Genomic DNA, 14,211 nt, shown 5'->3' on the forward strand with positions numbered 1-14,211 from the left:
AATGAACTTGGTGGTGCGTGACCTGAAAGGATGTGCAGTGTATTTGGATGATGTGGTGGTATATGCAGATTGCTGGGAACAGCATCTGGAGCGTCTTAAAGCTTTGTTTATGCGTCTAGCTCACGCTAGGTTAACGGTGAATCTGGCAAAATGTGAATTTGCTAAGGCCACGGTGGTCTATTTGGGTCGTGTTGTAGGTCAGGGTTTGGGGAGACCGGTGCATGCTAAAGTGTGTGCAATTGATGACTTTCCATCACCAATGACAAAGAAGGAGCTTATGAGATTTCTCGGTATGGTGGGCTACTATAGGTGTTTCTGTAGGAATTTCTCTACAGTGGTTGCACCTTTAATTGATCTTCTGAGAGGAAAAGCCAAGTATGTGTGGTCTCTGGTATGCCAGCAGTCTTTTGAGAGGGTTAAAGCTCTAATCTCAAATGCTCCGGTTCTAGTGGCTCCTCGATGGGATCGTGAATTTCTTCTGGAGGTGGATGCCAGGATGGTGGGGGCTGGTGCGGTGTTACTGCAGAAGGATGATGGGGGGATTAACAAACCTGTATGTTTCTTTTCTAATAAATTTAATCGTCATCAGTTAAACTGCTCTGTCATAGAAAAAGAAACACTTGCGCTTATTTGGGCGTTGCAGCATTTTAGTGTGTATCTGGGCTCTGGTCCAGTGGTAGTTTTCTCTGACCATAATCCACTAACTTTTCTTAGCACTTTACAGACTCCTAACCAACGGTTGATGCGCTGGGCTCTTCATCTCCAGTCTTAAACCTTAGACATTCGGCATATCAATGCGAGACAATGTGGTGGCAGACGCATTGTCCCGGTCACCAATGTGTTAGGTAAGATATGCCTTGAGGGTACCTTTATGGGTCCCTGTCTTGTTAGTGGGGGTTGACCTATTCAGGTCCATGCCTCGCTCGGGACGCCAGCATTGTTCACTGATGCACATTTGAGTTTATTTAAGCTTGTGTCTTTTGTTACACTCAACACTTGCACTCATACACATACATCCATGCATTTGCCTTACACTACTGATATTGACATTCACACACCCCATATTTGAATTTTGTTGTTTAAATTGTGTTGGATACACAATAAATGTATGTTTTGTACCGTTTGTTTGTGTCATGATCTCCTATCGTTTGTTATGGCTCCGAGTTAGTCGTAACAGACTATCATTGTGATGAATGGTGTGGGATCATGGAAGTGAGGCTTGGCTTGGCTTGGCTCCCATGGCTCTCAGCCATGCCCCTCTTGTCATAACAATTTTAACCTTTATTAACTTAAAAACTTACCAGGTTTACAGTGTGTGATTACATGCTCATATTTCATGAAAACCTTTGATGTTTGTGTTTTTCAGTGCATAACTCAAACCAACTTTGGAATTGTCTGATTTGGAGAGTCATCATTCTTGGTCTTCCCTCTTAAAGGAATAGTTCACACAAAAAATAATTTACTTGCCCTCATGTCATTCCAAACCTATAATATTATTGGTCTCTGTCTTTACAACACAAATGAATATATTTAAAAATTGATCATAGTTTTTAGTTGATCCATTGAGAGTCTAGATAATCTGTATTTTCAAAACATCATTAATACAGAGTTATTGTAGAAGTAATCCATTTGGATATTTATATATGAATAAATCTTAAATTATATGATAGAGAATGTCTCTGTTCAGAAGAAAATACTGGTCTCCCAGACTAGCAATGGAGGATAAAAATTAAGAGAATATTAAATATATTTATTTTTGTTCCAGAAATTAGCAAAGTTTGTATGGGTCTGGGGCAACATGGGGCAGAGTAAATTATGACCATTTAAATTTTTTTGGTGAACTAACCCTTCTGATCAGAGCAGTTGAAAAAAAAAACATTTTGTGAAAATTAATTGCAATTTAAAATAACTGTTTTAGATTTTAATATCATTTAAAATAATTATCAGTGCTGGAAACTGTTGTGCTTCATATTTTGGGACCTGTGATAGTTTTCCAGGATTCATTGATAAATAAAAAAGTTAAAAAGATAATATAATTATTTTAGGTTCAGTAAATTCTTCTTGTTTGTTTTTATTTTTTGAATATTCACCAAGGAAGTTAAATGGATAAAGACTTACTGTATATTGTTAGAAAGGATTTATATTTTGAATAAATGCTCTTCTTTTCAACTTTTTATTCACCAAAGAAAAAAGTATCACGGATTCCAAAAAAAAAAAAAAAAAAAAAAAAAAATTCAGTCTTCAACTGTTCAATTTTAATGAGCTTGCGCAAATTGTAGCCTCTTTTTCCTATTTGTAGTGGAGATGAGTGGTACCCGGTGGGGTCTTTTGCTATTGTAGTCCATCCGCCTCAAGGTTGTGTGTGTTGTGACTTCACAAATGTTTTGCTGCATACCTCTGTTGTAACGAGTCGTTATTTCAGTCAAAGTTGCTCTTCTATCATCTTGAATCAGTCGGCCCATTCTCCTCTGACCTCTAGCATCAACAAGGCATTTTTGCCAACAGGACTGCAACATACTGGATGTTTTTCCCTGTTCACACCATTCTTTGTAAACCCTAGAAATGGTTGTGGGTGAAAAACGGGCCGTCTGGTACAAACAACCATGCCATGCTCAAAATTGCTTAGATGAGTGTATATATGTGTCAAAGACGTAAAAAACCCCCCAAAAAAACAGTAAACCCCGCCTACTTTGCTTTGATTGGTCATCTCAGTTATTTGGACAATGACGAGCGCAGAGGCCGACCAGGCTGAAAATATAACTTTTAATAGGTCACAACATTCAGACAAAAGATCTTGATAAGCCTTATTAGTATTGATTATAAACTAGAACTGTTAATAATATTGTTAATGTCCACACAGCTGACAGCTTTACCTGTTGTAGTTTGCTCAAGTTCACCACGCAATATACACTGTTTTTGTGCACTTAAACGTTTACTTTTTATGTCTGTCATTTTTTTATCTTAACTGTATCAACTGTAGCCTTCTGTTTTAGCAGATGTGCCATCAACGGAGATGAGGACTGTTAGAAAGTCTAGAAAGATTTTTTTTTCACTAAAACTTTGAAGCACATCGTCTAAGTCTAATATGCCAATGGCAGTCTCAGCAAAAAATATCCCTCACAAATTAATGTTTTTGTTTGCAAATGCGACCGTTTTAGCCACAGTCTGGAGTCCTGAAACAGATAAGATAAGAAACCACTCTGCAATTTCAACAATGTATGTTCAAACATCACTTACCCTTATCTTCCTCACTTTCTTTCCTTCTCTTCACTGGACTCATAGTGCTGCTTCTTCATTTTCAAACATTAACACTGACACATATAAGGTTTATCAAAGTTATTTTTACCAAGCATTACTGTCTGAACCCATGACATGGGGTCCTATGCAACCACATGTCATTAATTAAGTATTTGCATGTTATGGATGCATGCATGATATATGTATACATATATATATATATATATATCTCACTGTACAGGTCTTAGGTCTTAAATGTCCAAAGATCACATCAGTGATCAGTCAAATTAAAGTTGAAAATGTTGGAGCAAAATAATGTCATTATGCAGCATCAGAGTGGGTGGTAGATGGGCTGGTCAGTTTGATCCAGACACTGTATAAATGAAAGGACAGTAAGGAGAGCAGAACAAACTCCTAACAGGAGAAGACTCACTCATGGCCTATGAGACAGAGGATCATGAAATTCAGTACTGCTTTCCTGCCATCAACTCATCATGTATCAAGGGAAAACGCTCAAGACATGAATCCAGTATCATGTACATGTTTTTTTCATTGCTGTCAACGTGGACTGTGTTTCTGAACCTGCTGGTGATCATCTCCATCTCTCACTTCAAAAAGCTTCACACTCCAACCAACCTGATCATTCTCTCTCTGGCTGTGGCCGACATGCTTATTGGACTTGTGATGCCCGTAGAGGCCTCGAGGCTGATTGAGATGTGCTGGTACTTTGGGGACAATTTCTGTGGACTGTTTTTGGTAATAACAGGGTTGGTAATTTCAGCATCTCTTAGTAATTTAGTTTTAATTGCTGTTGATCGTTATGTGGCTGTTTGTCACCCTTTACAGTACCCACAGAAAATAACCATGACTAAAACATTGATAATCATCTGTCTGAGCTGGGTTTGCACCTCAACTTATAGAACTATCTTTGTAATTAATAATGGTTATTTTGACATTTCACACAAAACAAACACGTGTTATGGAGAGTGTTCTGTTATGATAGGTTTTGCTTGGAGAGTCACTGATCTGATCATGTCTTTTATTTTTCCTTGTATCTTGATCATATCTTTATATTTGAGGATTTTCTACGTTGTACATCAGCAAGTTAAAATTATAAACACCCTGATGAAGGGTGGCAAATGTGTTAATGAAGGTTCAGTGAGAAGGAAATCTGAGAGCAAAGCTGCTCTGACATTAGGAATCATTGTCACAGTTTATCTGCTTTGTTGGATTCCATTCTATATCTGTTCCATTTCAGCAGCTTCTTCCACAACCATAAATGTTTTGATGTGGGTCTTGTATATTAACTCAGGTCTGAATCCTATGGTATATGCTTTATTTTACCCCTGGTTTAAAAAGACAGTTAAGCTCATCCTAACTCTGAAAATATTTCAGCCAGCATCCTCTCTATTTAACATTTTTAGAGAAGATCAATTGTAATTAAACTGATAAAGCCATCATTGTGAGAACAATTTCACAAAAAAAAAAAAAAAAAAGTATAAAGTTAAATAATCATAATAGTTATCATTTACACTATATGCATTTTAGTATTACGTATGTAGTTTGTTTCATTGAGTATCATTCCTTTACAACTATACTCTGTTCAAATGCATGTTTTGTCAGAATTTGACACACATGAATGGAAAAACTAAAGTTTTATTGACAAAATGTTCAGTTGTGTTGCATTAGCTTATTAGGGAAATTGAATCACAAATCTTCAATTTGGACAAAACAAAATGACCAAAAGAGAACAGTCATATAGAATTATGTGTAAGTGTCAAGTATATTATCATGGTGGTTCATCACAAAGTGAATAATTAAAATGGGTACATTACACCTCAGATTAAAACATCTGATACAAAGGAACTTCAGATTAATCCAAGAGGCATTTAACAGGTGGAGGTACACACAAAGGTAAAGTCTAACAATAAACATATTCAATATTTTATTGTAACTTTTCAAATAAGGTAAAGTAATATTTATTGTTTCATATAAACTGAAGTGAATAAATAAATACTGTAACGGCTAAACATCACCTCATGTAGGCTGATTTCTTTTTTTTCTTCTTCTTTTTATATGATCCAAACAATGGCTAAATTATGCAAACTATAATTACCTCCTGTAGTTATTACTGAAAGCTTACACACTATTCCTTTTTATTTATTATTTATTTTTTATATGCAGCCTTTGAATTATTTTAATAGATTAATTAAAGGGGTCATATGACATTGCTGAAAATAACATTATTTTGTATATTTGGTGTAATGAAATGTCCTCGTCCTCCGCAAAATGCACTGCACACATCTGAATATTTGAGTTTATTTTCTTGAACAGTGTTGTAAATTTAACTTAACCACTTATTTCTAGTTGTTTCCTCCTTTGGAAGGCCAAACAAAGCAGTTTCACTTTTACACCGAAACGCACAGCATCTCCACATCAGATGAATCAGATGCACATTTCATGAATAACAAGACATGATGTCCATAACAGGGCTTCAGAGTTTACTGTAATCAATTTTGTGATAAAACAACAAAAGCACTGTGTGTATGAGAAAGTTTCCTTTGGTATGGCCCCTCGAGACCATATTTCAATTGCTGCATTGGTGGGCGAGCCATCTAACTCCAGGGATGATGACCTGGCTGCGTCCCCCTCTTCGGGGACAGTGTTGTCCGAACCGGACCCAGAGATAATGGCTATGCTTTCCCAGGCCACTGAGAATGTTGGGATTGTGTGGAATCTGTATCCCTTTTGTCATGACTGGATGAGTGGTTTCTCGGTGGAGGTTCTCAGCACCCTCTTGCGGTGTCATTCTACACGGAGGTGCAGGAGGAGCTTATAAGATCATGGAAGGCAACGTTTACTGCACATAACAGATATTTGTAGCTCGACCGCTCTCACCACCAATAATGGTGGAGCCGCTTTGGGGTACACATTTACATTTACTCATTTAGCTGACGCTTTTATCCAAAGTGACTTACAATTGCTATATATGTCAGAGGTCGCACGCCTCTGGAGCAACTAGAGGTTAAGTGTCTTGCTCAGGGACACATTGGTGTCAACAAGTGGATTCGAACTCAGGTCTCTCCAACCAATGGCATGCATCTTATCCACTGTGCTATCATCACCCTCTACACCCAGTACACGGACATTCCCTAGGTGGAGCAGTTGGTGGCCATGCAACTGTGTCCTGTGGCCATTATCACTATGCCGGGTGATCCGTGTCTCCCTTTTTGGGCCTGTAAGTATTCGTTAGGCTTAACTGGCAGTGCTTACAGAGGCTTGGGGGTAGGTGGCTTTTGACCTCCATGCCATGGTGTAGAGGTCTACACAGAGGACCCGACCCAGGATCCGTGCGGGTTCGGAGATATATTTTAAATGGTTTAAATGATTTCTCCAATTTTTATAATAATATTATGACTTAACCATCTTGTTGTTACATCTAACATTTTTGCACAGAGAGCACAGAAATGGTAGCAAATAAGTAAAGCTAACATCAGCAGCCATGGCACTGGATGAGCAATCATTATTATAATCCAAATAGTAAAAGTTGATGAAAGATACAAAAAATGCAAAACTGCAAAGTTGCATTTGTCATCCGTCCCCATGACAGCAAGTGGACTTTTGAAGCTGGAATAATGAGTTGATTAAGCATTTCAATTGGCAAGAGAGGAATAACAAGGATGGAACTTCTTGGCGAGGAGGATTGTGTACATCACAGTCAGGTACAAGGTAGAATGCTTCTTACATTAGGTAAGACAAAAGTTTTTGCAACTTGTTTATCGACCTGTTAGTATCAATTTGCTGTGGAATATGTGTCGATAAGGTTCAGTCGGGTCTGTGTCTTCCCAGCCATGTTTGGGCCGAGCTTTCAAATAACCGACACTCTGCATTGATTCCAGGTAGTACATTTTTGACATTTCTCAGTTCTGCATGCTTCTGGGTTCAACTTTCAAAATAATAGGCAGGTCTGGGTCTGTTCAGTGTAACACATTTACATTTCTCTTCTGATTCAGGTACAAATGTTTGGACCCATGTAGACCTCTACCATCCTGTTACTGCAGGTCCATCAGGCAAAAAAGGGTGGTTCAAGACTGGGCAGTATAAATGAACTGCATGCTGCGACGGAGCTTGCGCTTTGAGCAAAGAAGGTGAACGCACAGTCATGAAAGTTATGAAATGCTGTTCCTTATTATAGGGCAGTTGTTTGTAAAATTAAAAGCACTTTATAATAAGGTTCATTAACATGAGTTCATTAACATTCTTGCCTTGTGTATCATGATTGTACTATATTTTTACAGAATGTATTCATTTAATAAGATTGATATAATATTAAATATAATAATGTTTATTTTGTACTTTTTTTTATTAATAATTACACAAAATGTTACAATGCATTTGGATATACAGAGCTTGCTCTTTGAGCAAAGAAGGTGGCCGCACAGTCCCTGGATCATGCAATGTCCAAGTTAGTGGTCCAGGAGCGCCATCTCTGGCTGTGTGGCTGGCCAACATGAACGAGCATAATAAGATGCATTGCAAAAAATGATTCCGCATTTTAGTTTGTTCAAAGTAATTTTGTAAGTTTATACAACTTGTAGTTTCGGAATTTGTTTGTTCAACTTAACATGTTAAGTTTTCACTATCTCAACTAGTCTGTAAATTGACTTAGCTAGAGTATGTGACGCCTCAACTTAAAAACATATGCTGAACCATTAAGGTATAAGTTTTCATTATTTATCGCTGGATCATGTGAAGCGAGAAAACAGGCCTTGTTCCTCTGCAATGCTGGCTGCTGGAGAGTTTGTTGGCACTCTGCAGATTTATCTTCCATTATCATCAAATCTGGTAAGTAAATATTTGTTCCTATTTGTGTAATGACTTTTAAAATTATATATTAAAAGTAATCATCCATGTATTTGTATATACTATCAATGTTTATTGATTATATTAGACCATTGCTAATCCAGTTTGGCCCGTTATGTAGCCTAGCTAGTTTATAGTCAGCAAACTAAAGCAGAAAATCTAAAACTAGACAACTATTACTTCTTTTTTTTTTATTTAACGTAGGCTACATTATTTCATTAAGTTGACAAAATGTGGTGGTAGTTAACTTTAGAATTATTTAATTGCAGGATATTTTGATCCTCTCTTATTTAAAATATAATTTATCACAACAGACAATGTTGAAATATCTGTACCGAATTAAGTTTGTGTGTGTGTGTGTGTGTGTGTGTTTGTGTTTGTGTGTGTGTGTGTGCGCGCGAGTGGTTGTGTGTGACTGGGACTGAGTGGGAAAATTGTGGCATAAAAAATAACTTGCTTTCATGTTCACTCTCGTTTTCAAGTTATTTGCGCCTAAATCAGCTTTGACGTATGAGGCAGAACCTGATTTTACCAAGTGAGACATGTTCCTGGGACAACATCTTTGTTGACCATGGAACAACATTGTGATTAACCAATCAGATTTGACAAACAAGTTTATAGATTTTGTGAAGTTTATGCTTACCCTCACTGTTTGGTGCTTGTACATCAGTGTCATTCATGTATAATTTCCTCTGATTTTAGGGATTACTCGTGGTTAAGGTTAGGTTTAGGTGTAGGGATATGATCAAGATTACATTTTTGGATGAAAATGTTGTTCCAGGGTCAACAAAATATGTTGACCTAGGAACACATCTAACTAAGCAAAATCAGGACGTGTGACGTATGAGTACGATAACAACGAGCTGACAAATATAATGTAATTTAATGTTAAACTGTGTGAGAGGTGAAGCTGAATTATCAGAATCCCTTGGTGTTCAAGCTGAATGCTCCATAACTGCAACGTCATTGTACAGCTGTCTAGTTTTACTACTTGTCGACCTCGTTTAAAAGACTGGTCAGTTTAGTTTATTGTGGGAGATGATGTAACTACAGCAATCGCTTTACCATCGCTGTGTTTTTTCAAAAATTATATTGGAATGCTTGCTATTTCACCCCTACTATTTAGGATGGATAGTAAAGTACAGTATCAAATATAGTAAAGTTTAGTAGCCTAAATCTTTACAGTAACAGTAATATAAAATGAATTGCATGCCATTTAGCAACATCAGTTACAGCTTCTATTTATAAATTCTAATGTAGATCTAGCTTACTGCAAGTGTCTCAAACAGCTACCAAGCTAACACAGTAAGTATCTTTAAAAACCTAAAATTCCGCATATTTAATTTAGCATGATTGTTTAGAGCAAATAAAACAGCTTTGTGTTACCTTAAATTTACCATTTAAATTTTTCGGTGAACTAACCCTTTAAGTAAAAAGTAAAGTAGGTTACTGACCATCTATCTAAAACAAATAAATGGCTTTTCAAATGAAAATACTATAAACAATTTAGGCCTCATGGGATTCATGGGAGAAAATGATGTATCCGAATTCCTTAGCATATCCAAATCCTCAGAACAACTTGATGATGTAACAGAAACTATGGACTCTCTCTTTTCTAGCACTTTAAATACAGTTGCTCCTTTACGCTTAAGAAAGGTTAAGGAAAACAGTTTGACACCATGGTATAATGAGCATACTCGCACCCTAAAGAGAGCAGCCCGAAAAATGGAGCGCAGCTGGAGGAAAACAAAACTAGAGGTATTTCGTATTGCTTGGCGGGAAAGTAGCATATCCTACAGAAAAGCATTAAAAACTGCTAGATCTGATTACTTTTCTTCTCTTTTAGAAGAAAACAAACATAACCCCAGGTATTTATTCAATACAGTGGCTAAATTAACGAAAAATAAAGCCTCAACAAGTGTTGACATTTCCCAACACCACAGCAGTAATGACTTTATGAACTACTTTACTTCTAAAATCGATACTATTAGAGATAATATTGCAACCATTCAGCCGTCAGCTACAGTATCAAAGTCAGTGCACTATAGACCCCCTGAGGAACAGTTCCACTCATTCTCTACTATAGGAGAGGAAGAATTGTATAAACTTGTTAAATCATCTAAACTTACAACATGTATGTTAGACCCTATACCATCTAAGCTCTTAAAAGAGGTGCTTCCAGAAGTCATAGGTCCTCTTCTGACTATTATTAATTCCTCATTGTCATTAGGATATGTCCCCAAAACCTTCAAACTGGCTGTTATTAAGCCTCTCATAAAAAAGCCACAACTTGACCCCAGAGAACTAGTTAATTATAGACCAATCTCGAATCTCCCTTTTCTGTCCAAGATACTAGAAAAGGTGGTATCCTCACAATTATATTCCTTCTTAAAGAAAAATGGTATATGTGAGGATTTCCAGTCAGGATTTAGACCGTATCATAGTACTGAAACTGCTCTCCTTAGAGTTACAAATGATCTGCTCTTATCATCTGATCGTGGGTGTATCTCTCTATTAGTTTTATTGGATCTTAGTGCTGCGTTTGACACAATTGACCACAACATTCTTTTGCATAGACTTGAACACTTTGTTGGCATCAGTGGAAGTGCATTAGCATGGTTTAAATCGTACTTATATGACCGCCATCAGTTCGTAGCAGTGAATGAAGATGTATCATATCGATCACAAGTGCAGTATGGAGTACCTCAAGGCTCAGTTCTAGGGCCGCTACTCTTCACGCTTTATATGTTACACTTGGGAGATATCATCAGGAAACATGGTGTTAGCTTTCACTGTTATGCTGATGATACGCAGCTCTATATTTCCTCGCAGCCCGGTGAAACACACCAATTTGAAAAACTAATGGAATGCATAGTCGATATAAAAAATTGGATGACGAGTAATTTCTTACTGCTAAATTCAGAAAAAACAGAGGTGTTAATCATAGGGCCTAAAAACTCTACTTGTAATAACCTAGAACACTGTCTAAGACTTGATGGTTGCTCTGTCAATTCTTCGTCATCAGTTAGGAACCTAGGTGTGCTACTTGATCGCAATCTTTCCTTAGAAAGCCACGTTTCTAGCATTTGTAAAACTGCATTTTTCCATCTCAAAAATATATCTAGATTACGGCCTATGCTCTCAATGTCAAATGCAGAAATGTTAATCCATGCATTTATGACTTCAAGGTTAGACTATTGTAATGCTTTATTGGGTGGTTGTTCTGCACGCTTGGTAAACAAACTACAGCTAGTCCAAAATGCAGCAGCAAGAGTTCTTACTAGAACCAGGAAGTATGACCATATTAGCCCGGTCCTGTCCACACTGCACTGGCTCCCTATCAAACATCGTATAGATTTTAAAATATTGCTTATTACTTATAAAGCTTTGAATGGTTTAGCACCTCAGTATTTGAATGAGCTCCTTTTACATTATACTCCTCTACGTCCGCTACGTTCTCAAAACTCAGGCAATTTGATAATACCTAGAATATCAAAATCAACTGCGGGCGGCAGATCCTTTTCCTATTTGGTGCCTAAACTCTGGAATAACCTACCTAACATTGTTCGGGAGGCAGACACACTCTTGCAGTTTAAATCTAGATTAAAGACCCATCTCTTTAACCTGGCATACACATAACATACTAATATGCTTTTAATATCCAAATCCGTTAAAGGAATTTTAGGCTGCATTAATTAGGTAAACTGGAACCGGAACACTTCACATAACACCGTACTTTCTACATCATTAGAAGAATGGCATCTACGCCAATATTTGTCTGTTTCTCTCTTGTTCCGAGGTCACCGTGGCCACCAGATCCAGTCTGTGTCCAGATCAGAGGGTCACTGCAGTCACCCGGATCCAGTACGTATCCAGACCAGATGGTGGATCAGCACCTAGAAAGGACCTCTACTGCCCTGAAAGACAGCGGAGACCAGGACAACTAGAGCCCCAGATACAGATCCCCTGTAAAGACCTTGGGCCCTATCTTGCACCCAGCGCAATTGACTTTGTACACCGACGCATGTGTCATTCCTATTTTGCACCCGCGCAAAGCGCGCTTTTCCCTCCACAGAAGCACGTCGCTAAACTAGTGAATGAACTTGCGCTCCCTGGGCGGTTCAGCGCAAAAAAGGAGGCTTGTTCCGGCGCAAACAATCCCTGGTGCTATTTTGCTGTTCCATTAAAAAATTGCGCCACTGACCAGAAAAAACCTAGTCTAAAGTCAGTGGCGCGTTGCGCGTTGTTCATTCTGCTATTTTAAGGGCGCAAGCTTGACCATAATGTATAGCGTGCACAACGCGCATACACTTTGCTCATGTAATCTACACAGATGCAACAGTTATTTTTGCAAATCATAAATTGTTACACTAAAAAAAATATTAACACATGAGATGACGGAAATCATTGTGAAATCTTGCTTACAAATTATTCAGGCTAACTGTAGTAATTAAGGATCAGACCTGTTTGCCCGATAGTGGCAAGACATATATGTATATAAGGACATCTGACAAATTTGTTTGTCCGTCAAGAACCAGGAAAAAAAAAAATTTATGAAACAATTGTGGCTATTTCCTCCCACGCCTGTTTAACCGACGCTATTTTGGGTGGGTTTCTCCCATCCCCATACAGCACAACTTCTCTGTCTTTCACTGCTCTTACAAGAACATCAGTCTCCTCGGCTGTGAACCGCTCCTGGCGTGCGCCTGGTAAATACGCCATAATAATAGCAATCCATAATGGAACTTGCGCACCTGCTTTTAAAGGGAATGTTGGATGAAGTTCTGATTGGTTTATTTCATGTTACGCCCAAACCACACCTATGAATAATGAAGCTACTTCAGACCAACCCATTTTAGATTTGCGCCGGGCGCAAGAGCCATTTATCCCGCCGGGAAAATAGCAACAGCGCCGAGACCCGCCCACAAAGTTACTTGCGCTTCGCGCTTTGACACTTGCGTTTCAGATCGTTAAAATAGGGCCCCTTGTCTCAGAGGAGCACCAGGACAAGACCACAGGAAACAGATGATTCTTCTGCACAATCTGACTATGCTGCAGCCTGGAATTGAACTACTGGTTTCGTCTGGTCAGAGGAGAACTGGCCCCCCAACTGAGCCTGGTTTCTCCCAAGGTTTTTTTCTCCATTCTGTCACCGATGGAGTTTCGGTTCCTTGCCGCTGTCGCCTCTGGCTTGCTTAGTTGGGGTCACTTCATCTACAGCGATATCATTGACTTGATTGCAAATAAAAACAGACACTATTTCAACTGAACAGAGATGACATCACTGAATTCAATGATGAACTGCCTTTAACTATCATTTTGCATTATTGAGACACTGTTTTCCAAATGAATGTTGTTCAGTGCTTTGGCGCAATGTATTTTGTTTAAAGCACTATATAAATAAAGGTGATTGATTGATTGATTGAAAATGTCTCTGTCTCTGTTTCTCTCTCTCTCTCTCTCTCTCTCTCTCACACACACACACACAAACACACACACACACACAGTGCTTTTGTTGTTTTATCAAGAAATTGATCACAGCAAACTCTGAAGCTCTGTTATGTGACGAACCACCATAATACGCATGACCCTTACACATATAGTTCTATATGACTGTCCTCTTTTTGTCAATATCAACAAAGATTTAGCATGACTGATACAAGATTTTACTCAATTTCATCAGAGTAAAAAACATCATCAGTGTGGAGTCAGAACAGACTGATGCAACAACTGCTGCTTTCTACTGCAGAGTCAGTGATTTAAGGATTATTCAGCAATTTAATATACAAATTAATCAATAAACTAAAATAATCCAAAAGTGGTGCACAACATTAATAAATAATCAATAAAAGGTGATGTGTGTGAGAGCTTCAGAACTAACTAGATAAATATGGTCTGCATAATATTTGACTTTTGTTTGAATCATAAAAATAATCGGCCTACAGTACATGAGGTGATGTTCAGCAGTTACAGTATTTATTTACATGAAACAATAAACATTACTTACACTTATGAAAAGTTGAAATAAAATACACATTTAATATGTTTATTGTTAGGCTTTAACTTTGTGTGTAGCTCCAACCTTTAAATGCCTTTTCAATAAACGTAAAG

The 14,211-nt window shown here is 37.9% G+C and overlaps 1 pseudogene; it reads left to right on the forward strand.

Moving 5' to 3' along the window:
• The first annotated feature begins 3,618 nt into the window (after positions 1–3,618).
• On the forward strand, positions 3,619–4,677 carry LOC113054842 (trace amine-associated receptor 13c-like; annotated as a pseudogene).
• Positions 4,678–14,211: the final 9,534 nt, after the last annotated feature.

The sequence above is a fragment of the Carassius auratus genome, chromosome 35 (genome assembly GCF_003368295.1).
Source record: "Carassius auratus strain Wakin chromosome 35, ASM336829v1, whole genome shotgun sequence".
NCBI lineage: Eukaryota > Metazoa > Chordata > Actinopteri > Cypriniformes > Cyprinidae > Carassius > Carassius auratus.